At 45.8% G+C, this 26417-nt stretch overlaps 1 protein-coding gene across 2 annotated transcripts in view; it reads right to left on the bottom strand.

Annotated features, from left to right (window-relative positions):
• METAP1 (methionyl aminopeptidase 1) overlaps positions 1-26417 on the bottom strand; it is a 475875-nt gene that overhangs the window by 249032 nt on the left and 200426 nt on the right. The gene's annotated exons all lie outside the window — the stretch shown is intronic.

Here is a 26417-nt window from a genome sequence, read left to right as displayed (position 1 = left end):
AAAATAAGAATACATTTGCAGATTTGTGTTAGATTCCTTGAAAACCAAACATACTAGATAATTCATTCCGCGGCGCCTCACAGCATCAAGTTAACTCATGTAGATGTGCATGCTAAAGACAGCTCGTCGCAACAAGTGACTTAATGGATGAGCCTCTGCTGTAAAATTGCGTAACTCCATATAGGTGATAATGCCCAACTCCAAGGGAGTCAATGTGGGCAAGCAACTATACCATTGGGCTGAACTAACATTACTCATGTCAGTGCTACACTTTCCTGTACTGTATGTAGTGTATAGGGTGGGACTAGATTAAGCAGATGTCAGGGCAGTTGATGAAGGAACCATGTAGGAGTGAGTGTAGCGTTAAATGTATGTATGAATTTTAGGTAACACGCTAAAATATAGATATTTTGTCACACTCACCACCCAACCTCCGATAACTAGAGCTGGTGGTAGTCAATCTTGGTAGTCAATTCATTTTTCCTCCCCCCCCCCCCCCCAAAGCCACTCTGTATACATCTACTTAAACACTTTAATAGACTATGCTCGCTTCCACCTCTGCCCACAGTTTTAAGGAAAGAAAATTCCAATGATGGACAGAGGATAAGATCCACAGACGCACCAGCCACCAAACTCTCACCCCCATATGACTTCCTTCCCATCCCACTCCACTTCGGCCAAGCACACATCCCCACCCACTCTTAAGGAAGCCACCAAAGTTCTGGGTTGGCTTATGGACCAGGGGTCCCTTCCACTACACATGCTCCCTCTCCTCCTTCCTCCATCTCTATCCTTACACTCAAACTTACAATACCCTCCACAGAATCTCAGGTCATCTGAGGCTTGGAAGACGCAACAATGAGAATGGACATAATCCCAGGTATCCAACCCACCCATTAACCACTTTTATACCAATATAGTTTCCCATGAGCTCTAAAATTAGAAGTTTGACCAAGAAATATTTTACTACTAGTTGTGATTTGGGACTTACAGTTTTCAATTATAACTGCAGGAGCACAACGACTTTCAAGGGGAGCAGAAAAAATGTAGATCAGGAACAGAGTAATACAATATTAGGTATATTTCTAAATAAAGGCAGCGGTGACTAAGCCATGTGATTTAGTCTGGGATTTCTTTGGTAAACAAAGGCATGGAAACAAATTTCTCTATGTTTTTGGAGAAGGCGTGGAAGACCGCTTCAATGTAAGGTTATCTCAGAAAAACAGCAAACAAGAATAGGTCCTTTTAACAAACAGGCCACTCTAGTTCTATATGCAAACAGGCAAGGTACTGTACATTCACTGCACAACAAATCAGCTTGAAGGAGCCACCAACCCCTGTGCACAAAACACACCTTAGGACTGGGACCTTTAGGAATAATCAGACATGAGCCATGCCACTTTGCTTAGTTCCATAAACTTCTAAAAGGATGTAGTACAAATCAGGTTAACTCCTTTGTGCAAAAGTATCTTAAGTTCCTGTTTTTTGGAAAAGACCAGACCGCCCAGTGTCAGAGATCGCAGAAGTATTTATAAACCACAGTACCAACTCACATTCTTACAGAAACAAAATAAATGCAATCTTGTTAACTTTTGGTCTAAAAGTAAGAACGCCATCAATGCCAACGTGTTTTTTTTTTTTAACATTCGAGACAGAAACAAGAGTGGGACATGTACATCTATAGGCCACCAGCTTTAAATCCTGAGAGCCTACCATACTAAAAAAAACATTTTCTTGTCCAGAGCATAGCGTTGCACCCAAAAAGTAATTGCTGGGGCAGTTTTTAAAGCAAACTTTTTATAACCTATGGGGTGTTCTAACTGAATTAATTGATTCATTTTCATGCCCTACATAGATGGTTTGCAGTCAGGTGTGCCAGGGTAGCCACATGAACATTAAATATGGAATGGCCTAAAGAAGAACCCTGCGCCAGGCTAAAACTAAATGGTGAGGCCGTGGCTAATACCAAGATGGCGATAGGCTTGTAGGTGTGGTACTCTGCCCCTGAGACAGGTCTTAGATCTCCTTGCTAACACCAACAGAGGCGACCCAGCCTAGAGAGGGGCAATTGATGCCCCAGTGATAGGCCCAGAGGTAATATGGGGTCGCTCGGACATTGAGGCATGGCCGCAAGATGCAGCTGGGACACAGCAGCCCAGAGAGACGGTCAGGTCCTTGGAAATGTAGAAAACTACCCCTCCCCTGATCAAGACCGAGGGCGGGATGTAGTCTGGCATGCCGGCTGATGGACAAATGGACTGGAGGCCGGTGGAGACAAGACGCCAAGTGAGAGCAGCCCATGTGAGTTCCTGGGAGCCACTTTCTTAAAGACAGGCACGACGTGCTATAGACCCAAAAGTAATGGCCGGCCGGAGGATGAGTGGAGAAGGAGACCTCGCTCAGACATGGAACACAGCGGTGGCTTGCCCAGGGGGAGGGCTGGGGGGGGGGGGGGGGGAGTCCCTTCGAGAGCCTGCGATGCGTTGTGAACTTAGAAGCAGTCTCTGCAACGAGCAGCAAGTCCTCACGGAGCAGTGGAGCCGGTCCAAGTGAGCAGGAACGAGGAGAAGACCTGGGCAACACAACAAGGTGCAGGGAAGGGCCAGAGTCTGACCGATAGCAACAGGGACATGAGCTGCCCGCCCTGGAATCCAACACTACTAACTGGCAGAGGAAAGTAGGAGACCATCACGACGTGACTGGGCAGCGTCTTTCTTTCCCCCACGTCCAATTCACATCAGGGGCCCATAGGATGGTGACCCCCCGGTAGCTGGAGTTCCAGGACATCAGCAGCCCAGCTGCGATCTTCCTAAACTCCTGCCACCCAACAGATCCCTAAGACAACGGTGCATCTAAGAGGCTGGGGTATTGCCGCCGGGAAGGTGCGCTGCGGAAAAGGGCCCTGGCCTTCCCTATACAAGCTGCTCCAAACCTCCAACAGCAAATGTGAGGGGGAGGGGTGAGGACAGCCAAACTGCAACTCCAAGAACAGCAGGACTGCACAGAGAACCTCCCAAACAAAAATGAAAGGATCACCAAGTTCTTTATGACTCAAATGTTTACGGACTTGATGACAGAAATACGCTCTGTTTTAGATCTTTACCCACGGAGCCAATCGAAGTCTGGAGAGAGCCGGAGGACATGGGCCAAAGAGTCAACTACCTGGAGTCTGCCCAGGACAGACGTTACTTGGACACCAAAGCCTATCAAGTGCAATTGATAAGCCTGCAAGACCAAGCGATACACATGCAAGAAAAACAGTAAGACTTGGAGAACAGGTTCAGGTAATCTAACCTACGCATAAGAGACGTCCCACCAAGGAGAGAGAGGAAAGAAATTGGACAATACTTCCAGGGTCTTGTGGAAACACTACTGACTACAGTGCGGAGGGGTGCCACTTTGACTGTGCACATATGTGGAAATCTGGAATAATTTCTGTTAGCATAAGCTGAAGCCATCTTGGTAGTGGCATCCATTTTGTTGGCTTTGTAATTCTCCCATCCTCTGCTGCTCATCTTTTTCTCTGCCTGTGCTGTCTATTTTAGTTGACTTCCTGACTCAGCTAAAAGCAATATGCATGCTAAGAGTTTGTAGCTGCCAGAACACCTGGTCTCAGACTCACCTGTCAATCTCTGACTGCTGCCATAAGCACTCCTGCTCCCCCCTCCCACTTTGCTGACTAAGTGATTTCCCTTCTGCCCATGTTTGTCGGTAACTATTCCTGTGTAGGCATGTACCTTCTATTTGTATCCACATGCTTACCAGTGCAGAAAAAGCTGTATACAAGGCCTGTGTTCTGTGACTTCAATGTGGTACCTCAGGCAGCACTTGAGAGTGCTGTGTGGACGTAGTCCCACTCACGAGTGATTAATAAACTTGTTATTTAAATTCCAGCTTCAGTGCCAATCTATTTTGTTGGTGAACAAGATAAGGGTGACACCTGCACCGGTGTGCTCATTAAAAGGCACATTTCCACACAAAGAGCATGCCCGATATCTCAAAACGCAAGCTCGGGCCAGACATCCTAATCTGCTTCCACCACCATGCAGATAAGGAGGCACTCTCAAGTGGCAAGAGTGGGAGGCCCATCAGCTAAATAGGGAACTCGCTCCAAATTTTTCAAGACGTCTCTACGATCTATTCAGCTAAAGGCAGGGCCTTTAGCGCATCACAACCTTTATAAAGGACCACAAAGTTGGATACCAGTGGGGTCACCCTTTCTGTCTGGACTTAGAAGATATGGGCAACGAAATCACTTGTGAAAGCATGCTGATTCCTGTAACTTCCATGGCCAGATGAAAGCCAAAACAACTCAGATCGCACAAAGCAAGACTAATATCTCAGAGGAACGCAAAGCATCCCTCAAGCAGATATATCAGATGCGTAGTGTCTCCCCTTCCACAAGCCAGTCTGAAACACACTTTGAGAAACCCCAGCAATAATTCTACAGGTGGCCCTGCAGTCCCAGGAGACAGGGAGTTTGTTGGAAAAACACACTCCCACACCGGAAGGGTGGTGGTGTTCTTCCGGACACACTGTGGTAGCTTGGCTCGAGTGGTCAGGAATCAGGCACCGTGCTAAGCATACGTCATACCCATACAATAACCATGCGTGCATCCGTTCCAAAAACGACTCTACACCGTAAAAATTATGAAAATATCTTTCTTTATCTTCTTTTTCTCTTAGTTGCTGATTGGATAAAATAAATAACAATCACAATATACAAACTTTTTAGATAGTGCAGGTCAAATAAATACTGGCTTAATGATTCAATAAATAGGGGTGATCATAAATACTGAAGGCATAAATAAAAGTGAAATACATACAGGCAATTAAATATTCTGAGGCAATAAATAATGTAAACCAATAAATATTGTGCATCAATAAATACTGTGGACCAATAAATACAGTGAAGCAATAAATAGGTTAAATACAATAAATACAGTGCCCCTAATAAATACTTAAAAGCTGACAGTGACACTCATAGAATCAGATCACTTTTGAATTCCTAAGGGCTGATTTGGCCCAGACACAGCTTGTGGGGATGTGGAAGGCTTGAGGGTGTCTACTCCCTGGCTTGGACAAGGCTGAGGCCTAAACTGAGGTAGATCAAGGGGGGAATACCAGAGACCTGGCCCTCTCCCTCCACACAACCTCTCTAGATTAGTCCCAGCTCACCCCTGGCACAGTCAGGTTGGTTCCAGCACCTCCCTAGCCCCTTAGAGCAGTCTCTCAGGTCTCCACAGGGCCTTAGGCGCCCTCTACTCCACTTACTGCCCTTTCTCTGATGCTCCGACGCCGCTGGAGTCGTGTCGACGCCGTGAGGCGGTTCCGGTTCGATGTCGGCGGCCTCGGCACAATATCAGTTCTTGACGACGCCGGTAGGCGGCTCCGGTTCGATGTCGGCGGCCTCGGTTCGATCTCGACCTCCGATTCGATGACGTCGGGCAGTCTTTACTCGATGTCGACCTCGGGCGGCTCCGGTCCGATGGCGACCTCGGATTCGATGACGTCGGCCGGCCTTGGCTCGATGTCGACTTCCGGCGGCTCCGGAGTGCGATCTCCACTCCCGACCTCCGGTGCTCCTCTCCTCAGGTTTCCGGCGACTCCGGAGTGCGACCTCCACTCCCGACCTCCGGCACGCTTCACCTCGGTCTCCGGCGACTCCGGAGGGCGGACTTCACTCCTCCGATGACGCCGCTCACTCGACCTCGGGTGACTTCCTCCTCGACCTCTGGTACTCCTCACGACCTCTGACGGCGCCCTCTCTCGACCTCTGGCGGCTCCGGATACGACGTCCGCTTTCCAGTCGGCGCCGCTTCTCCACCTCGGGCTCCAGGTCTCAGGCTACTCGACGTCGGACTCCAGGGAAACCAGTTTCCAGGTCAGGATCTTGCTGTTCTCTGTTTCTAAGGCCTGTTCCTGCTGTCCAGGTCCTTAGGATGGTTTTTCTTGCTTCTTCCCACACAGGGCTCCAGGCTGGGCTCAGTCAGTAGGGACTAGTATCAAGGGTGGGTTTATGGACCCCACTCCAGGCACAAGTTTCCACCCCTGCTGCTTCACTCCTTCCTCCTTCAAGTTTCTGCTGCTCTCTCCTCACCAGTCAGGTGCCAACTGCCAGCTCCAACTGCCAACCCTCTGTCTTAGCTTCCCAACATTCTAAACCGCCTCCAACTGTCACAGGGTTCTGGAATGTTCTGGAAGGTGCTGGTAGGTTCCAGTGGATGCTGGTGATGTCACAGGTGGCCACCATTATGTGCTCCAGGCCCTCAGACAGAAGTTTCAGGGGTAGCTAAAATGGCTCCCTGAATCTGCAGCAACACAAAAAAGTCTGGTGGTTCCCAAAAAGGAAAAATTCAAACAGGGTTTGAGGCAAAAGTGGGACAAAATAAATAATGATGAGGAGGGACCACCCAAAGGGCTGACAGGTCTAACAGAGTTGCACTGACAAGAATTGGGAGGTGTAGATGTGCTGGCTGAGGGACCGCTCTCCGCAGCTTAGAGACACAGACCCACATCAGGGGGGAGGGGCAACGTAACCAGAGCTGACAGATGCACGAAACACCTGATGCAGAAGCAGGAGGAGTGGGGTCACCCCAATTGGGGCTGGGTGGTAGATATTGTTACAATTTCAGTCCACAAGTTTTAGTTATCCAGTTTGCTAGGTTCAGTAGTTGTGTTTGGCGGGAGGGATTTGGTGAGAGCGGGGTCAGGGAGGGAGAGGATGACAAGTTGCATACACACTTAGACACTAGCAGCTCAGACTAAGGAAGCACAAGCGGGCAAGCAGACTCTAAACCGCTATGTCGACAAATTATGGGTAACAATATATAACGTGAGGGACGTAAACGACCCTCTCACATGGCACTTTATACCGCAAGAACTGATTAGTCTTCCCACTGACAGTTCTACGCCAAGAGACTCCCCTCCTGCGACAAGACTGGTCACGACTGAGGTCCAAACACTATCCCCTACTGCTTTCCTTCAGGAGAGAGGCTAACAGGAGGGCGGTAATGTCTTAAGTGTGGAGAAGGTCTGCCGAGACCAGATGGGACGCTGGACTGCCCTTGGGGACACCCCTGATAGTAGCAGCAGTCTACTGCCCCAACCTAGGCCAAGAACACTTTCTCACTGACATTACATTCCCCGATTTGCATGGTCCTCAGCTCCAATTATCCTGCAGGGTGACCTCAATTTAGTTTGAAACAAAACAATAGACACAGGATACACACTCCCGGGTACAACCACGGTGGAGGCGGCGAGCCTTTATACATGCATGGAGGCATAGACACCCACTGGGAACAGGCTACTCCCACTTCTCTGGCGCTCAAACATATGCACGATTGGAGTATATCCTGGTAGACAAGAGACTCCTGCCCAATTTAACAGAGGTGGAACAGGACCAGCTGACTTTGTCTGATCACGGCCCAGCCACTGACTCCTTCCAGTTTGATCAGATGGGCGCGTCAAAGTCTGGGTCATCTTGGAGACTGAGAAGATCTTCTGAGGGACCCGTAACAGTCAACAATATCCACTAAAGCATGAGAGAATACATAGAGCTGCATGTTACTGTCAACACAATGGTAACCACCCAGTGGGACATCCTCAAAGCTGTGATCCGCGGCTGCTTTATTACAGGGGCAGCCCATCTTAAGAATTTGAGGTAGGAACCGAGACAGAAACTTCTCTCCGATTTGAAGGCTCTAGAGGGTGATCATACATGTGTGCCCTCAAAAACAAATCTGGAGGAAAACTGTCATAGCTTGAGGTTAGTTCAGAAACTTGAGATAGACAAGGCCGCCTACTTCTAACAAAGTTAGACAACAAGCTCTACAACTGTGGCAATAAGTCCGGCAAGCTATTGGCTAAGCAAGCATGACACAAACAGAAATTAAGGGCTGGAAGAGTGATTCCACACACGTGACAGGGACATGCCGGAATGTTTCATCTCTGTACACAGCTCAACCTCTGACCCTCAAGAGAGAAAGTCCTACGTGGAGGGATAGCGCTCCCCAGGATAACAGGCTAGACAAACCACTAGCCAAAGAAAAGATGTTCGGGGCGGTAACCCAACACAAGAGCCAGACTGTCCCAGGCACGGACAGCTATTCAGTGTATTTTTATAAATGTTTTGCTCCCACATTGCTGCTACTCCTGCATAAAGTCTACCTGGAGATGATCCATGAAAGACAAGTCATACCCTTCATGGCACAATCTACAATTTCGCTTATACTTAAGATCAGGAAGGATCCCAGTCTCTGCAGATCCTACTGCACCCTATCCTTACTGAATGTTGATCTAAGATTTTCACCAAAATCTTCTCCATGTGCCTTCGAGGGGTGATGGAGGACATCACCCACCCCTATCAAGCAGGCTTCATCAAGGGACGACAAGCCAGTGCCAAAACCAAGAAACATCTGATTGATCTCATCAGGACAGGGGCTAAATAAATTGGTCCTGGTACAACTCGAGGCTGAGAAAGCATTCAACCAGGTGGCCTGGGTCTTTATGGCTGAAATCATCAACAAGACAGGCTTTGGCCACTCATTTAGAACTGGCTGCTAGCAGACTAGAAGACCCCCACTCCCCAAAGCCCACATCTGGTTTAACAGGACACTCTTGGGCTGGCTACAAATCGGAAAAGAAACAGGTCAGGGATGCCCGCACTCTATCACGGTGATGGTAGAACCACTTGCCTAAAGGATCAGGGATAACTCTCAGATACAGGACATCCAATTCAGGATGCAAAACATCAAACTAACCAAGTTTGCAGATTACATCCTAGTGTCCCTCACGGACCCACACTCATCCCTTCCCTCAGCTCTGGATCAAGCTTGCGATATATCAGACTGTGTCAGGGTTAGAAATATTCCCTCACAAAATCAGTGATTCTTAATACATCGGCCCACATCCACTAGAAATAGAGCTAAAGCAGCTTACCCCGATCCAGTGGGTCACTGCACAAATTGAGTACTTGGGGTGGCTCTAGCCTCCACACTGCAAAGAACTAAAGACACAAATCTCCAGAGGAGAAGAAAATCTGTGAAACTGCATCTCAATAGCAGACGTGTGCAGCAGGCGCACCAAAAGCAAGCCCGTCTGGAATGCGCCTGAAACCCTGGTCCAGCTGGCCCAGAAATACCCCACAAATGGTATATTCAAGAGAACAGCTACAGGATCTACGTTGGGAGGGTAAGCCTAATTCTTGCTCCTCATTTGGCTTTGATGAAATGCAGGATTCCAGGGCTAGCATGTGTAACACCTGTAGTCTTAAGGCAGCTTACCTGCTCTATGGTGCTTCGGAGAACCTTAATAACACCATAAATCTAGCCAGGTTACCTGAAGAAACAGGGAGGTTGAAACAAACTGAAAGGGTTCCTTATTAATGCTAAGTTGATGATAAAACAAAGTCAAGTTATGAGACTTCCTGCCTGAACATGACTTTGACTCTATTTTTCTCTATTACATAATCCTGGGCCAATGACGCTTCAGGCCCGACTTAGCGGATACTATTCCCCCCAAACTTGCTAATCCTCAGACAGGATAGAGTCAGTAGGCCAGGAGGAGACCTGGCAGTGATGTATAAAGTATGATATCAATTCAACCTAGAGAAACATCTGTAGCAACTCCTGCTAAATTATTTTGAGCTTACCATTTCTCCTAGTAGCTCCTTCTCCGAAATTCTAATTTACAGACCCTCTGGATCCAGGAAGTCTTTAATAGCTAACCTCAGAGCTCCATATGGGAGATGGCCATATTTCCATTTTGGGAGACTTTAATTTTCATCTTCAGGACAGTGTTAGTAGAGTAACCATAGCTCTCAAAGAGACCCTGGTCTGCTTTGGTATGTTGTAGCTGGTTACTGTCTCCACTCTTGTGGGATGACATACCCTTGATGATAATCTTCTCTAATGACCCCCAGGCTGCCATTTCAGTCAATGCTTCCCCTTAGCTGGTCAGATCATTCAGTGGTCTCCTTCTCATTTGAACTGCCTTCTCCTTATGTAAGGAATACTCCTTCCCGCTCTAAGACCCACAGGAGGGATTGGAATGGGCTAACAGCTGAATCCTTAATAACTGTGCTGGATAGCATGCCCTTTGTTGTTCAGAAGGTTGAGGAGAAAGGGGCTGAGGAACTCAGCCTGGCTAAATGCGAACAAAGTAGCTCCCATACAGGACGTTGAGCTGAGGAGGGAAGTACCCTCAGCCCCTTAGTTCTTAGACGCATTCTGGGCGCATAGGCAGGTCTGCCGCTACCAGGAAAGTGCCTGGAGAAAGACATATGAGAAGCAGGAAAGGTCTGTTTTTAAGACAATGATCAGAGAATATCAGGTAGCACTTGCAGAAGAAAAATCTAACTACTGTACCAACTTAAATGAGGCTACCTATTCTTCTACAGAACTCTAGAATTATTCAGCAGATATCCACCCCTGTGGTTCCCTCTGAAGTTGCAGGCTCACAAGTGCTATCCAATCAACTTGTCGAGTTCTTTCAAGCATAAATTGGTAATATTTAGGAAGAGTTCGAAGAATTAATACCAGTAGCGGATAGTTTGCTGCTCTTAAACAGACAGCTGCAGTTAGAGTGCCTCAATAGGCTCACAGTGCTTCCTTTCCTTACACCTGAACTCATGAAGCAGCAACTTCTTCACACAAAGTCAGGTTCTCTTCTAGAACCATGCACTCTTAAAATCCTCCACACTGTAGCTAGCATGGTGCGTACCCCCTTTCATCTATAATGAAGGAAGCCATTTTTTCTGGGAGCTACAATCGACTGCCACCTGGAAGGAAGCAGGTGGGAAGCCTCTTCTCAAGTAGCCCAGCCAACTTCCAACCTCTCTCACTCTACTCCCACTTCCTGCCAGGATCTTGAAAAAACATCTTAATAGCCACTTAAAGGCATATGGGGAAGAGCAGAGCTGGTGGACACGTGACAGTTCGGGTTCCGGAAAGATCACAGAACCTAAAGAACTGGCAACCTACAGCGTTAGGAGGCTTGTGGATGCCAGGCAGGGCACAGCGTTGATCCTGTTGGATCTGTCTGCGACCTTTGTCACCATTTCACCATCTCTGCTGGTCGATCGCCTACAGGAATCGGGCGCCTCAGGTAGGGCTTTGAAACTACAGTCTTCTTTCCTTAAGGACAGAGTAACGTAAACCCTGCAGCTGTGGCGGTGAGCCAATTTCTTTTGGATCTATATTTTTCTGCCACATGCAACATTTATGGAAACAAATGTTGTGCACGTAGCAATTTAGTTTCACCAGCTCAACCTTTCCTCATTGCCCTGCCTCACGATACTAAACCTTTTTCCTTCACTCGGCAACTCGTTGCCACAGGTCTTGGTCAGACTGCGCATATTAAAAGTGGACCACAAAGTTGACCTTTATTTTTTACCGTGGCATTACGACAAACCAATATTATGTGAGCTGAATAATTTGTTAGGTTCAAAAGGGAAATCTATGCACTGCAGCAAAGTCTCTACAATAGCGCTGCCACAGCCATCGTCTACAAGTGTTATTAAAGTAGCCCTATGTTTTCACTACTCTTTTTTACACCTCCGTCTAGGTCTGTAGCCTGTCTCGCTTTTTGAAGTAGTAAGAAGAGTTACTGATTACCCTTTGAATTAGATAATTTCTGAAGGATATGCTCCAAACTTAGTTTCAATGTGTTGGATCATTTGCTGGGCTAGCTCTGTGTTTGACATTTTACTCAGTGGTAAGGAAAATATATTAGTTTCATTATTTTTGGTTAACATCACACAGAAGGTGGGGACTATCACTTTAAACTAATGATCCATAAAATGTGAGCAAAGCCTCTCCTACAACAGAAATGCAATTATTTTAAAATGTGAACGTTTGCTACCTTCAATATTTATTTTTCAAAAAATTATGAAGCTAAATGTTTCCACTTGAAGCCCAATCTGAAGTCTCATCACATACATTTTTTTAAGGGGATATAGACTTATGGGACCAATTTATAGCAGCATCTCACACAGCTCATCACTTGCTGCTCTTGTGTGAATAAGCATGTGTAAAGTAGTCGATTCAAAATTTCAAAATGTTTGGACTCTGACATTTTGAACTTGCTGCAAGGAACAAAGAGAAATGCACAAATGTACAATAAGAGCTATTCTTTGTCAGCTTATAGTTGAAATTAAATGTCAGCTCTTCAAAAAGGAGGTGGAAGGTGTGAATATACGGTTTGGATTCTGCAATACCTACCAAGATAAGGCACACTGCAATACATTCATTCACCGCACTTAATTTAGTAACGGTTACTGTCCAAACTGAAATACCGACCAGAATCACTTCAAACGAGGGAACTCTGCAGCATGCAATCCACTGAGGCAACTAGGCAGTCTGCACACTCGTGAAGCACTCTGAAATCTCTTTGGTAATGTCGGCGCTACAGAGCTGCAAGGGAGTTGCGGCATCAACAGTTCTTTAATGTGCTTATTTAGTCTGTTCTCCCAGCATGGCGTGGTAAGTCAAAGGTGGCAGCCTCCTGGATAGTACCGGCAGTCGAAGAGCATTAAAATATTTGCAATGCAATAGGTATCAAATTACTGAAAGTGTGAACTAATTGCATTGCAAATGTTGTTTGTTAGATTTTTTTGGTGAAGGTAAAGTCCTTTTTGTTTTGGTGTAACACCTTTGAAAGCATTTAACTATCCCATCTAGAAATGCCAGATTTTGATATGAGCTTTCCCTTGTGAGGGGGGTGAAAAAGCAACAAAGTTGTTTGGTTGTATAGAAATCTTTGGTACTGTGAATGTAATACATTAGAGCTCTTCTAACATCTAGTGTATAAAGAGACCTTTTCGCAAAGTTTGGTTGAGGAAATATAAGAAGCTGGCTCTGAATATACTATACTAAAGTGAGGTATAGTGTGCACAGAGTCCAGTGGATCCCCAAAGGTAGACCGAGGTAAAGTTAGATAGCACCCCACTCTCTATTTGTGGTAGTGTGGTCGAACAGTAAGGCAGTATCAGAGGACAGTGTTAAGCACTTGCTGTACACACTCAGTCAGCAAACAAATTCACACACTCAAAGACTGAACTTCCGACCAATTTGTTTTTGTATAAAAATATTTTTTTAGTTATTTTATTTTCTAGAACCAAGCAAGCCTGGCACAGGTAAGCAATAAATACTTTGCAGTGAATATACAGATTGTAACACAGTTTGGTTTGCAATTGTAAATGAACTTTGATTTGATTACAGTAGTGTTACTGATAATGCCATGCTTTTCAGAATACAGTACACATACTTTGAAAGGAATTTGCAGTAAGATTACAGTTAAGTTACTTTTGAGATTACTTTTCTTACTCAGAGTAGTATACATGGATACTACTCTGGGCCACTTCCTATTACAGTTAAGTAAAATCGTTTTTGTTAAACAGTACACTTTTAAAGAATTTCTTTAGGTTTTCAAACTCCACACTCAAACTTTTCACAGAAAAACAGTTAATGTTATCCTATGGAGAAAAATAGTGTTATCGGTATTGAGGTTAAGTATTTGGGAGTGGAGGTTTCTGGGGGTAGACTCAGGGGTCCCCCAAGGTCAAGAATGCACTCTAGGGTGGTCGGGTACTGAGGCCCTATGTTATCCAATGGGGGATAGGGGGTCTCCAGTTGGTGGCTGCTGACAAGCAGGCCACTTGGTTGTGGGCGCAAAGCTCCTGGACTTTAGCTCAGGGCAAATGGGGAAACAAAGTAGCACCAAAGGTGCACCCTTAGCGGCACTAGGGCATCCGGGTGCAGGGTGCTGTTTCGACATCATGCGCCCAGTTGATTTCAATGGGGAACCTCCGGTTAGCAAAGACACTGCAGGCTTGAGGACGAAGGTCTTCTGGGTGCGACCACAACTTCGAGAGGTAAGCTGGGAAGTTAGGGCTTGATTGGGCACAGCCGGTTTGGGCACACAAGGCTGTGGGGCATTGGGTGCAGGGGTGCATTTTGTGGTCAGATCTTACTAGCTCCTGATCGTGGTTTGGGGGGGGGGGGGGACCTTCAAGGGGGGGGGAACCTTCTGGATGTAGGCTGCAGGAGTCTGCTGGAGGCTTGAGGCAGGTCAGGAGTCATCGGATCTCGGGTCAGGATCGCCGGGGGACCTCCTCGTGGTGTGTGCCCACTCGAGCTCGGGCAGTGGTCGGCAGGTGCAGAGTGAGGCGGATACGCGGTGTACGGCCGAAGGCTGCAGATGAACAAAGCCGGTATTTACGGGAGACAAAGTCTTTTGGGTTAAAGGCAGGCTGGTCCTCTGGGGTTTTTGAGGTTGCTGGCAGCAGGACACACCGGGATTTTGCAGGAGCAGGTTCGAGGTGGAGACAGGCCGGTAGGGCTGGGGACAAGTCAGTGGCCGTCTTCCTATTGTTAGCCGCTGCACGACTGTTCTTTCCTTCTTCTTCTTGTAGTTTCTTCTTGTCTGAGGAAGCAAGGTTCAGGGGTGCCCCCAAGTACTAAATTTAGGGGCGTTCCAGGGAGGTAAAAAGGCAGGGACCAATAGGTCCCTTCCCTCGGGTGGGTACACCCCCATTTATGCCACCCTCCGGTGGGAGGGGGGGCATGAGCCTGTCCCTGGTTGGCTGAGTCCCCCCATCTGCAAGATGGCGGGGACTGGGAGCTGTGCTTCACCTCGCCTGCCCCACCTGAGGGGTGGAGGTGGCAGAGGTGGGCACACCTCTCCCTCACTTGTTTTTCCCGCCCAAAGTGGGGGTCAGACCCAGTGGGGACCAGTTGCTGAAAGCAGCAAGTGGCCTGGGAAAGCTCACAAAGGCGAGCCTCTGAAGCTTCCCCTTCGTGAACCCTGCCCATCATGGGGGAGGAGGCTTGGCACCTCGTCCCAGGATGTGCATTGTTTCAGGCCCCAGAGAGCAGCAGGCTATCGACTCGGGGTCCAGAAACATGCCTGGTGGTGGTAGCTGAAAGCAGCCACTCAGCCTGGACACTAGTGGTGGGTTCGTTTTCAGGGAGGCATCTCTAAGATGCCCTATGTGTGCATTTTTCATTAAATCCCACACTGGCATCAGTGTGGGTGTAATGTGCTGAGAAGTTTGATATCAAACTTCTCAGTTTTCAGTGCAATTCTTTACTTTGTTCTGCACCAAAACACGCAGCCTGCAAAGGCAGTGTGCGTGTGTAAAGGTACAGGGCCTCTAAGGGTGGCACAATAAGTGCTGCAGCCCTTCGAGGTCTTCCCTGGTCTCAGTGCCCTGGGTACCTGTGGTACCATTTACCAGGGGCTGACCTGTGGCCAGAGATACCAAGTGGGTTAATTTTGGGGAAAGAACACAGGCCCTGGAAACCCGATTGGCAGGGACCCAGGGCACATCAAGTAAAAGTGCATCAGTAGTCTGGCAAAAAGTGAGGGTTACTGCAACATAAACACACTTTCCTACAGGAAAGAAAACGGGTAACTCAACTGATTGGTTAAGGTGGAAAGGGGAAACCACCTTTGGAAGGAATTTTGGGTTGGTGCAGAGGACCACCCTAGCTAGCCCTGTGCTGTTCGAAGATAGGTTTTTCTAAGGTTAGTACCTGGAGCTCACAGACGCATTTAAGTGAAGCAATGGCAATTAAAAAGGCGTCCTTCCAAGATAGAAATTGTAAGGAACCATTATGTAATGGTCCAAAATGTGGACCCATAAGTCTGGTGAGAACAATGTTAAGATTCTATGTAGGTGAAGGTGGAACTCTGGGTTGAATCACTCATTAAAGGCCTTGCATCAAGGCTTTAATAAGTGGCTTTTTGAACAAAGATAAGTGTTGCCTGTTTTGAAGATAGGTAGCCACTGCAGCTAGATGTAATCGAATTGATGTGAAGGCAATTACAGAGAGTTGCAAATGGAGAACGTAGCAAACAATGTTTTGAACAGTTGCATTTAATTGATCTATGTAATTATTACGGCAGTAAAAGACAACTCCCCTCCATTTAGCTGTATACCATGATCTAGCTGTAGACCTACTAGCTTCTTTGAGAATGGACATACAGGTGGGAGACTGAGGTAACCGAACTCTATGATCTCCAGAGCCAAATAGCAAGATTGAGTTCCTTTTGATTTGGAGGCCTGATTTTTCCATGGTTCTGAGTGAGAAGGTCCGGGTTGAGGTGAAGCTTCTCGTGGGGAACTATGGAGAGTTCAAGTAATGTTGTGAACCAGGGTTGACAAACCCAAGTGGGAGCTAGCAGAATGAGGATGAGAGACTATTACCTGAGCTTACGAACCAGAAATGGAAGAAGAGGGAGAGGCAGAAAAGCGTAGGCAAATGTCCCTTATCAGTTAATTCATACAGCATTGCCCTTGGATAGCGGGTGTGGGAACCTGGAGGCGAAGTTTGGGCATTTGGCACCTGTGGTAACAAACAGCGCAATCTGTGGAAAACGACACTTGTGGAAGTATGGGAGGAGGACTTGGGGTGGAGTTCCCACTCATGGACTAATTGTCACATCTTGCTGTGGAAGTCAGCAAAGTTGTTGACTATTCCCGTGAGGTGTTCTGCCAACAGCTGGATATTGCGATGTATTTCTCAAAGCCAAATGGTCTGAGATAGACGTGATAACTGCAGAGAATGTGCTCCCCCTGTTTTTGTACATACTAGATGGCTGTCCTATTGATGTGGAGACCCTGGTGTTTGGTGTCCCATAGACCCTGGACTCAGATCGTGTAGGAGAGCACCCTAGCTTGTGAGTGATGCATCAGTTGTCAGAATGATGTGGGATAAAGAGCTGGCGAACAGCCGCCCTTTTAATAGGATTTGTGTGTTCCACCACTGCAGAAAGTGATGACTGCAGCTGTCTACCAACACTAGATCGTGTACCTGACCCTGTGACTTAGACCACTGGTGAGCTAGACATTCTTGCAGTGGACGCATGTGTAATCGTGCATGTGGTACTAAGGCGATGCATGAGGCCAATATAACCAGCAAACGCATAACTGTTTTGACTGTCACTTGTTGATTGGGTTGAAATTGGGGTAGCAGTGTTGGGAAATTTTGAATCCTTGCTTAATTGGCATAGGCTAATCCTCCGTGCGTGTAGAGTATGGCCCCTAGATACGACTGAACTTGCAAAGGTTGAAGATGGGATGTTTGTACACCGATGGTAAATCCTAGTTGATGGAGCAGGTCTACGATGACCAGACTCTGTTGGTGATACAGAGGAAGGGTACAGGATTTGATAAGCCAGTTGTCAAGATAGGGAAAGCCATGGATGTTTTGTCTGCGTAGATGTACTGCTACCACTGCTAAGTATTTGGTAAACACCAGTGGTGCAGTAGCCACCACGAATGGGAGTACTTTGAACTGATAATGTTTGCAAGCTATGACAAACCTGAGGTATTTTCAGTGTGCTGGATAGCCTGGGATGTGAAAGTAGGCTTCCTTTAAGTCTATTGCTGGCAAAGTCGCCTTGTTGGAGAAGTGGGATCACATCTTGGAGTGTGACTATATGGAAATGCTCTGACAGGATGTAATGATTTAAGGCCCTGGTGGCGCTAGAGGGCGGGCTAGCAAGATGGCCGCAATTGCGTGAGGCTCGTGCTGTCCAGGGCTACTAATTATAATCCTGCCCCAAACGGCCTCACAGCTAAATCTACAAAGCAGGGTGTTTACGAGGCGCCGCAACTTATTTGACTGGAAATTTCCTTGCGAAAACTCATGCGGGGAAGCGATTGTCTGCGGGGGCCTGTGATTCCACTGGACTCCCAAGATAGGAGCTGCAGGAGTGAGGAGATTAAACGCCTGTGACAAATTCCCTGAGCGAGCGCCCTATCGCCTAACAAATGCTAGCGGCAAGAGACTCCGGATCACCACCAATGCCCTGCTATGAACATACGGGGGCTTGTTGCAGCGTCTGTCTGGAGGAGAAGGGCCCGGAGACGGGGCACAATGGCTGTCACAGAGCAGCGGCGAAAGGGGGAGGGGAGGAGCGGCCGAGTCTCAATACAACTGCATGGAATTCCAGGCCCACAGCCAGACCCATCATGCAGGTACCTGGCTTACCGCCCAGAAAGGGAAGCAGTTCTTTCCCCCAACCAACTGTCTGATAAGAGAAAAAACCTTTTTCACCAGCGGTCTGACTGAAAATATCCCCCTCAGTGTGCCTGGACTGTGATTGTTTTACCAACCCCCTCCCCGAAAGGGAGTAACTGAGTGTTTGCCGCTGGCAACAGACCTGAGGCAGCGCCGATGTACTGGGTGTATTGGTATGTGAAAGCACGCGTCCTTCAGGTCGACAGCAGTGTCACAGACAGAGAGACACACAGACACACCGAGAGAGACACCGTGTGTGTCTCTATGTGTGTGTGTCTGAGACACACACACACAGAGACACACACACACACACAGAGACACACACACACACACAGAGACACACACACACACACACAGACACACACACACACACACAGAGACACACACACACACACACACAGAGAGACACACACACACACACACACACAGAGAGACACACACACACACACACACACAGAGACACACACACACACACACACACACACAGAGACACACACACACAGAGACACACACACACACACAGACACACACACACACACACTTACACGTGTTACCATCCTTGTGGGGACTATGTGTGAACACCTGCCTTGTGGGGACTAACCTTTCTGAATGTTTTTACAACAGACAAATAACAGAAAAATGTTAAGAAAAAATTCATGATACAGGATCCTGCTTCAAATTTGCAAATATATTGTTATTTAATCGTACGCACAGCACCATCCTTGTGGGGACTTGAACAAGTGCTACCATCCTTGTGGGGACCTAGTCCGTAACACTATTTGTGATTGAATTCAGTCGAAGGCACATGGCTAAATGTTTATTTTATCAACAATGTACACAAACAACATCATAATCTCTTCATAAGTGAATTGCTGTACTAGGGGTATACATTAAAGACAGATTATGTTAATGTGCCAGAAAATATCATATCATGGTTAAAGAAAGAGACTTAAGCTGTAGTTAACCTATTTATTAGTTCTTTAAATCTGAGGAGATAAGGGAACTAACACATAAAGAAATTAACATATGGAACCAAGGAATATGGTGAAGTGGAATCCAAAGCTTGATTAACTGCTTACATTTTTGCCAAAATAGATGTTCAGGTCCCTACAGAGATAGTGGGTGAAGATTTTGTTTAAGTCTCCATAGAAATAGTGTACATTCAAAGGTTAAATCCCATTATAAAGAGTGTGAAAACAATGATGTCCCCACAAAGATAGTGTGTTATCATAGCGGTGTTCAAGTCCCCACAGAGATAGTGTGTTATCATAGTGATGATCAAGTCCCCACAGAGATGGTGTGTTATTATAGTGATGTTGAAGTCCCCGCAAAGATAGTGTGTTATTACAGTGTTGTTCAAGTCCCTACAAAGATGTTGTGTTATTATAGCGATGTTTAAGTCCCCACAGAGATAGTGCATGAAGGTGGTTGTGTTTAAGTCCTCATTATAATAGGGCCTGATTCACAAAGGTAAACTTCGACAAAAAGTCTAACTTTACTACTTTTTTCAGTATTCACAAAGGTAAATTTAGACCAAAAGTCTAACTTTACTACTTTTCAATATTCACAAAGCCCCATTCAGTGAATGTAAAGCTGATGATGTTCAAGTCGAAGCAAACACAAGGAGATGATGGACGGAGTGCTGAAACTTTTCAGTCACTCACCCCCAGTCACAGATCTGGGTTGAATCCATCATTGTTCTTTAGCTCACTTCGCCACCCCAGTTCAGACCCACTATACGCAAATCAGTCTTGACACTGTGCCTCATGGGAACATTCCAGCCAGAACTTCCAGGCCAGGTCTTCCCTGGACCGGAAACAAGCATCCTGGGACCAATTTCGGGTAACACCTCCTCATCAGCCAGGCTAGCTCGAATCCTGTGGCACAGTGAGCAAGGGACCCACGTCTGGGCATACCCTGCCAAATTAGGGCGAACAAAGCAAAAACAAGAAATTATGGACCGAGTGCTGAAACTTTTCAGTCACTCACCCCCAGTCACAGATCTGAGTTGAATCCATCATAGTTCTTTAGCTCCCTTTGCCACCCCATTTTAGACCAGTTATATGCATATCAGTCTTAACCCTGTGCCTCATGGCACCCCCTGGTGCTTCAAGTCAAAACAGAGCTTGCGTTTAATTACAGGAATGCTCAAGTCCCCACAGAGATGATATGTTTTTATAGTGATTTTCAAGTCCCCACAAAGATAGTGCTTTATTATAGTTTTTTTCAAGCCACCACAAAGATAGAGTGCTATTAAAGCGATGTTTAATTCCCCACAGATATAGTGCATGAAGATGATTGTGTTTAAGTCCTCATTAAAATAGGGCCCGATTCACAATGGTAAACTTAGACAAAAAATCTAACTTTTCTACTTTTCAGTTTCAACAATGTAAACTTAGACCAAAAGTCTAACTTTAATACTTATCACTATTCACAAAGCCCCATACAGAGAATGAGAAGCTGATGATGCTCAAGCCAAAACAGAGCTTGTGTGTAGTTACAGGAATGCTCAAGTCCCCACAGAGATGGTGTGTGACTATAGTATTACCACGGTTGCCAAAGAGAATGTGTGCGATTATAGAATTAGTGCATGATAATAGCCATGTTCAAGTCCCCACAAAGATAGTGTGTGATTATATTGATGCCCAGGTCTCACAGAGATAGTATGGGATTATAGGGATGCCCAGATCCCTCCAGAGATAGTGTGTGATTATAGAGATGCTAGGCCCCCACAAAGAAAGCTGTCTAATTATAGGGATGTCCAGGTACCAAAAAGATAGGAGATGAGAGTCTAAACTTGCTGAACAATCTTTGCTCATCAAAAGGCGAATCAAACAATTGCGAATGAACATCTCCTGAATAAAATGTCATCAGAGAATGTCTAGGGAAACTTACGGCACATCTTGTCGTATCTTGTCACATTTGCTCTGTGTTCAAAGACAGAGGTCAAATGTCAGGCTTTGTCTTCTGAGGGAGCTTGGTGTTTACATTTCTTTTTCCGACACAAAAGTGAGAGGAATTATGTGACACTCTTGCTGGATACTAGATGTAAGAAAGGTTTTTTTCTAGCATACAACATTTAAAATAACTGTGCAAGTATTTCTGAATATTGTAAAATAGCAACATACAGGAGAAACACATTTTTTGTTAACTCTGAAGTGTTTTGGAAACAAATTCTTTAATATGATCAAAACAAATCAATGCACTAGGTGATGGAATTTTCACACAATATTGTTTGTGTACTGTATAGCTTTATTTGTAAAATGGAATGTCTGTGCAAATGTAATGGACATTTCAATTAAAAATGTGTTGTCTGTAATGGCAGTGTCCTACCATACCATGCATACTCCACTCTGCTCTTCACCATTCCATTTCAATGCACTCTACTCTGCACCACTCCACTTTACACCACTCCATGCCACTGCACTCTACTCCACTCTGCACCCCATCAATGTATGCCACTGCACTCCACCCAACTACACTCTACGCTTCTCTACTCTATTCTGCAGCACTCCACTCTGTACAAATGAAATGTATGCCACTCTACTCTACACCACTGCACTCTTCACCACTGCCCTCTACATCACTCCAATCTAGCTCACGCCAATCTACTCTGAACAACTCCACTCTATGCCACTCCACTCTACACCACTCTGCACCACTGCACATAATGCTAATCGACTTCATGCCAATGCATTTTACTCTGTAACACTCAACTCTTTGCCCTATTCATTCTACACCAATCCACTCCACTCCACTCTACGCTGCTGCACTTTACCCTGCACCACTCCACTCTACGCAACTTCTCTTTACTCAGAAACAATCTATTCTATGCCACTGCACTCTATTATGCTACTCCACTCCATGCCACTCTACCCAAACCCATTGCACTCTACACCACTGCACTATATGCCAATGCACTCTATGCCAATGCACTCTATGCCAATGCACTCTATGCCAATGCACTCTATGCCAATGCACTCTATGCCAATGCACTCCACTCTGCACCACTGTACTCCATGCCACTGTACTTTACACCAATGCACTCTACACCACACTACACCACTGCCCTCTACGGGCCCGATTCACCGAACTAACTTAAGACAAAATCCTAAACTTACTACCATTTCGGTATTCACAGAAGGCACTTACTCATTTTGGTATTCACAGAAGGCACTTACTCATTTTGGTATTCACAGAAGTTAGGACTCCTAACTTTAAGACTCCTAAATGCCTTCTGTGAATACCGAAAGCCTTAAAATTAGGATTTTTCTCAGTTTAGTAGTAGTAAAGTTAGGAGTCCTAACTTTAGGACTCCTAAACTGAGAAAAATCCTAATTTTAAGACTTTCGGTATTCACAGAAGGCATTTAGGAGTCCTAAAGTTAGGACTCCTAACTTCTGTGAATACCGAAGTGAGTAAGTGTCTTCTGTGAATACCAAAATGAGTAAGTACCTTCTGTGAACACGAAAATGGTAGTAAGTTTAGGATTTTGTCTTAAGTTAGTTCTGTGAATCGGGCCCTACGACACTCTGCTCTGCACTACTGCACTCTATACCAATGAACTCTATGACACTTTACTTTGCATGACAGCAATCTGCATCACTCCACTCTATGCCACTGCACTCTGCACCATTCCACTCTGCACCACTCTATGCGACTGCACTCTCTGCCACTCTACTCTTCACCACTGCATTCTATTCCACTGCACTCTATGCCACTCTACTCAGCACACTCCACTCCGCACCACTGCTCTACTATGCACCACTCTAATCTACGCCACTGCATCCTATGACACTGCATTGCACGCCGCTGAATTCTATGCTGTCGCACTCTATGCCACTGCACTCTACCTAAACAACTATACTCTACACTTCACTCTGCTCTGAAACACTTTACTCCACGCCACTGCACTATATTCAACTGCACTCTATGCCACTCAACGTCACTCTGTGCCACTACACTATGTGGCACTTCACTTTACTCTGAAACAATCTAGTTTATGTCACTTTACTCTATGCCACTGCACTCTATATCACTCTATCCACTTGGCGCCACTGCACTCTGTCACTCTACTCGAAACAACTGCACTCTATGCCAATGCACTCTACTCTGCCCGATTGTAACCGTTGCCATTCTACTCTATGCAACTCTACACCACTGCACTCTGACACTCTACCCTGCACCACTCCACTCTGTCACTTCACTCTACTCTGAAACAATCTACTCTATGCCACTGCACTCTATGCCACTGCAATCTATGTAATTTTATTCCACTCTGCGCCTTTCCGCTCTATGCCACTGCACTCTATGCCACTGCACTCTAAACCATTATTTGAACCTGTGACCATGTTGTCAAACACAGGCCCCTACAGTAGACGCATCAGTCCACTAAGTCACCAGACCCGGCCACTCCATTCTACTCCACTCTACGCTACTGCACTCTGCAGCACTTCACTCTATGCCACTGCACTCTATGCCACTGCACACTACAGCCCTGTCTTCTATTGTGCGCCACTCTATGCCACTCTATTCTGCACCACTCTATGCCACTACGCTCTGCGACTCTATTCTAACCTGCACCACTGCACTCTACACCACTCTACTCTGCACCACTTCACCCTGCACTACTGCACTCTACTGTTCAACACTCTAATCTATGCCACTTCATCATACAACACTGTTTTGAATGCTGCTGAATTCCATACCTCTGTACTCTATGCCACTGCACTCTATGCCGCTGTACTCTGCAACACTCTATGCCAATGCATTCCACACCAGCTCACTCTACGCTACAATCCTCCAGTGAACGAGACTATGTGACTCCACTCCGCCGCTCCAATTCAGGACACTCTATGTCACAAAACTCTTCTCCACTCTTCACCATTCGACTCTGACACTTCACTCTGCTCTCCTCTACATCACTAACTTTTAGCCATGCTGAACAGTAGCCACGCTGGTGTACAACATGGTTAAAACACATTGGCAAAACCAATGACTCTTGCATAGGCGAGATCCATTGACTTTGCCAATGCTTGGTTTGTATTGTCTTTGTCTTCCCACATATGTCTCTCCATTTCAACCTTCCATCATCTCCTTGCCATGACTCCTCATGTTTTTTTTTCCAGGGTTTGAATTGAACTAATCAGCGAAATGAAGTTCTGTTGCTTTTATTTAAATCTGTAGTTGCATAGAGCACAATCTATACTCAAAGGTAGTAAAGTGGTTTATTTGAGCCCCAATTACATTACACAAGGTCACGTTCACTTTTCAGGCACGGGAAGATTAGGTTATTTTCCCAGAATCAAAAGATGTTGAGCCGATGCCGAGATCTCTAAGTCCAATCTCCGTATACTTTCCTCTCCCCTTATCCTGTTGCCATGTAATGTTTTGCATTTGCTGAACCTCTGACATATAATTCAACGAATAGTTTTAAGGTGTATAAAGAATGATTTTATTGTATTAGTTTATTTTAAAACGAGATGCTGTTTGCAGAAAATATGTCTGCATTATCAGTAACGTTTTATTATAGAAAGCATGATGTGATAGGGACTGGGAGTAGCAGAACAGTTAAGAAGGGAGATAAAGGAACTGCGCAAAACTGAAAAATCGTTTTGCCTTGTGCAGAACTCCGGAATAGAACCCATGTTTCCAGAAGCAAAACAAAATTGCACTCTCAACATTCCTGTCACAATTGATTAGGGTCCTCAAGTATTTTACAATTTAAAATTAATTCGTGTAAAATAAAAATGATGCTAGCTAGCAGCACGGCACCATTTCACATGTAGCGAAAAAGGTCCTAGCCTGAGAAATATCTTTTTTGTCATGAGAGAGAAAATAGTCTTAGCATATGTAAGAAGATGCACTTGATAACCTTTTGCTGGACAGCTGCCTTCCGTTCCCACAATGAAAGGTTGAAAAGGCAGAGATGCGTGTAAAGTTCATTTTTCAGCTTGGGTGTTTATGTTGAGCCCATTGAATCCCCTCCCACACGACTACAATCTGGGATGCAAGGTGCCCCGGGATGTCTTGCTGCTGTGCACGCCCTGGCTCAGGGTGTGAAATGGCCAGGTCAGAATGAAGCTGAGAGCGTCAAGTTTCCAGCCCTTTGTTATGCTGAACCTGGGAGAGCGCCCATTCACACCTGATTCACGGCCATAGTCATGACAACAAAGACAGACAGAAGAGGCTCTCTCCCCTGCATCAACCTGACTGTGGGGGAGGGTTCCACAAAGGATGGGCACTTGGGAAGGAGGGCGAGTTTAGCAACAGAGTACATCAGATTAACGCGCCTGTCCTCCTCAGTCAGGATTCATACACATTGTGTGTTCTCTAGTCAGCAGAAAGGGCAGGGGCACGGGAACTTTCATTTCCTGGTTCTTAAAAGCGTGCATTGGAGCCTTGATATTTTGACTAGGGAATCGATTGTGAAAATCCAGTAGTAACTCTAAGGTGCTTTTAAGAATACTATGAAATTCAAATCGCTAAACTATATTCACACTCCTAGTAAATGTAATAAATTTAATTTTGAATCTCATTTAGAATAATACATTGTCTATAGGTATTAGCGAGAGGGAATTTTTGAAACGTGAACTAGTGTGTGCTTTTTCCGTATTATCAATTTTATAGGTCCAATGTCTATAAATATTTTTTTATTATGTGTTGTTGGCATTGGTTCTCAGCATTGTATTCATTGTTTTATTTTTTGCATTCTGATACTTGTAGTTTTCTTTTTACCCTGAGATATAGTACTACCAGCACCACAATGAGAAAAGCAGATGGGTCAAGTGCTGAATGAAGAATAACTTGATAACTGTATGTATGTTTGTATGTATCTATGCATGTATGTATTTGTATGTATGTGTCTATGTGTGTATACATGTATGTATGTATGCAGGGCTTTAAGTGACCCGGGTCTCACCGGGTCTGAGCACCGGCCCTATCGGGCTCTGTATTGTGCCCTGGCACATGCGGTCCAATTTTTTCCCTGACTGCAGTGACAGCAGGCACATCGATGTGCTTGTGTTCAGTGTTGTAGAGGAAGGGAAATCCTTTAAAGAGAGTCATTTTCTCTCTGGATTTCCCTTCTCTTTTTGAAACTCAGGAGCAGCAACATTGTCGTGGTGTCACCAGGGCTTAAAGTGGAAATGTTTTCAATATTATATACACACCATAGTTGCTGCTAATTTATCTTGTGCAATTAGCAACCACTGACAAAGCCAATAGTCCTGACTTTTAGGTATGATGTGACTTGTTGTATCATATAACTGGATGCAATGACAGGAACAGTAAAATACAAGTCGGGCAGCACACTGTGCTAAACACAGATTTTTAGCTTGCGTGTTTTTAAGCCACGCCTTTAATTGCATTAACCACGCCCCTTTGAGA

This window comes from Triturus cristatus, chromosome 2_2 (genome assembly GCF_964204655.1).
Source record: "Triturus cristatus chromosome 2_2, aTriCri1.1, whole genome shotgun sequence".
Classification (NCBI taxonomy): Eukaryota; Metazoa; Chordata; class Amphibia; order Caudata; family Salamandridae; genus Triturus; species Triturus cristatus.
Note: the sequence above shows the minus strand (reverse complement) of the source record. Positions and strands in the feature narration are given on the sequence as shown.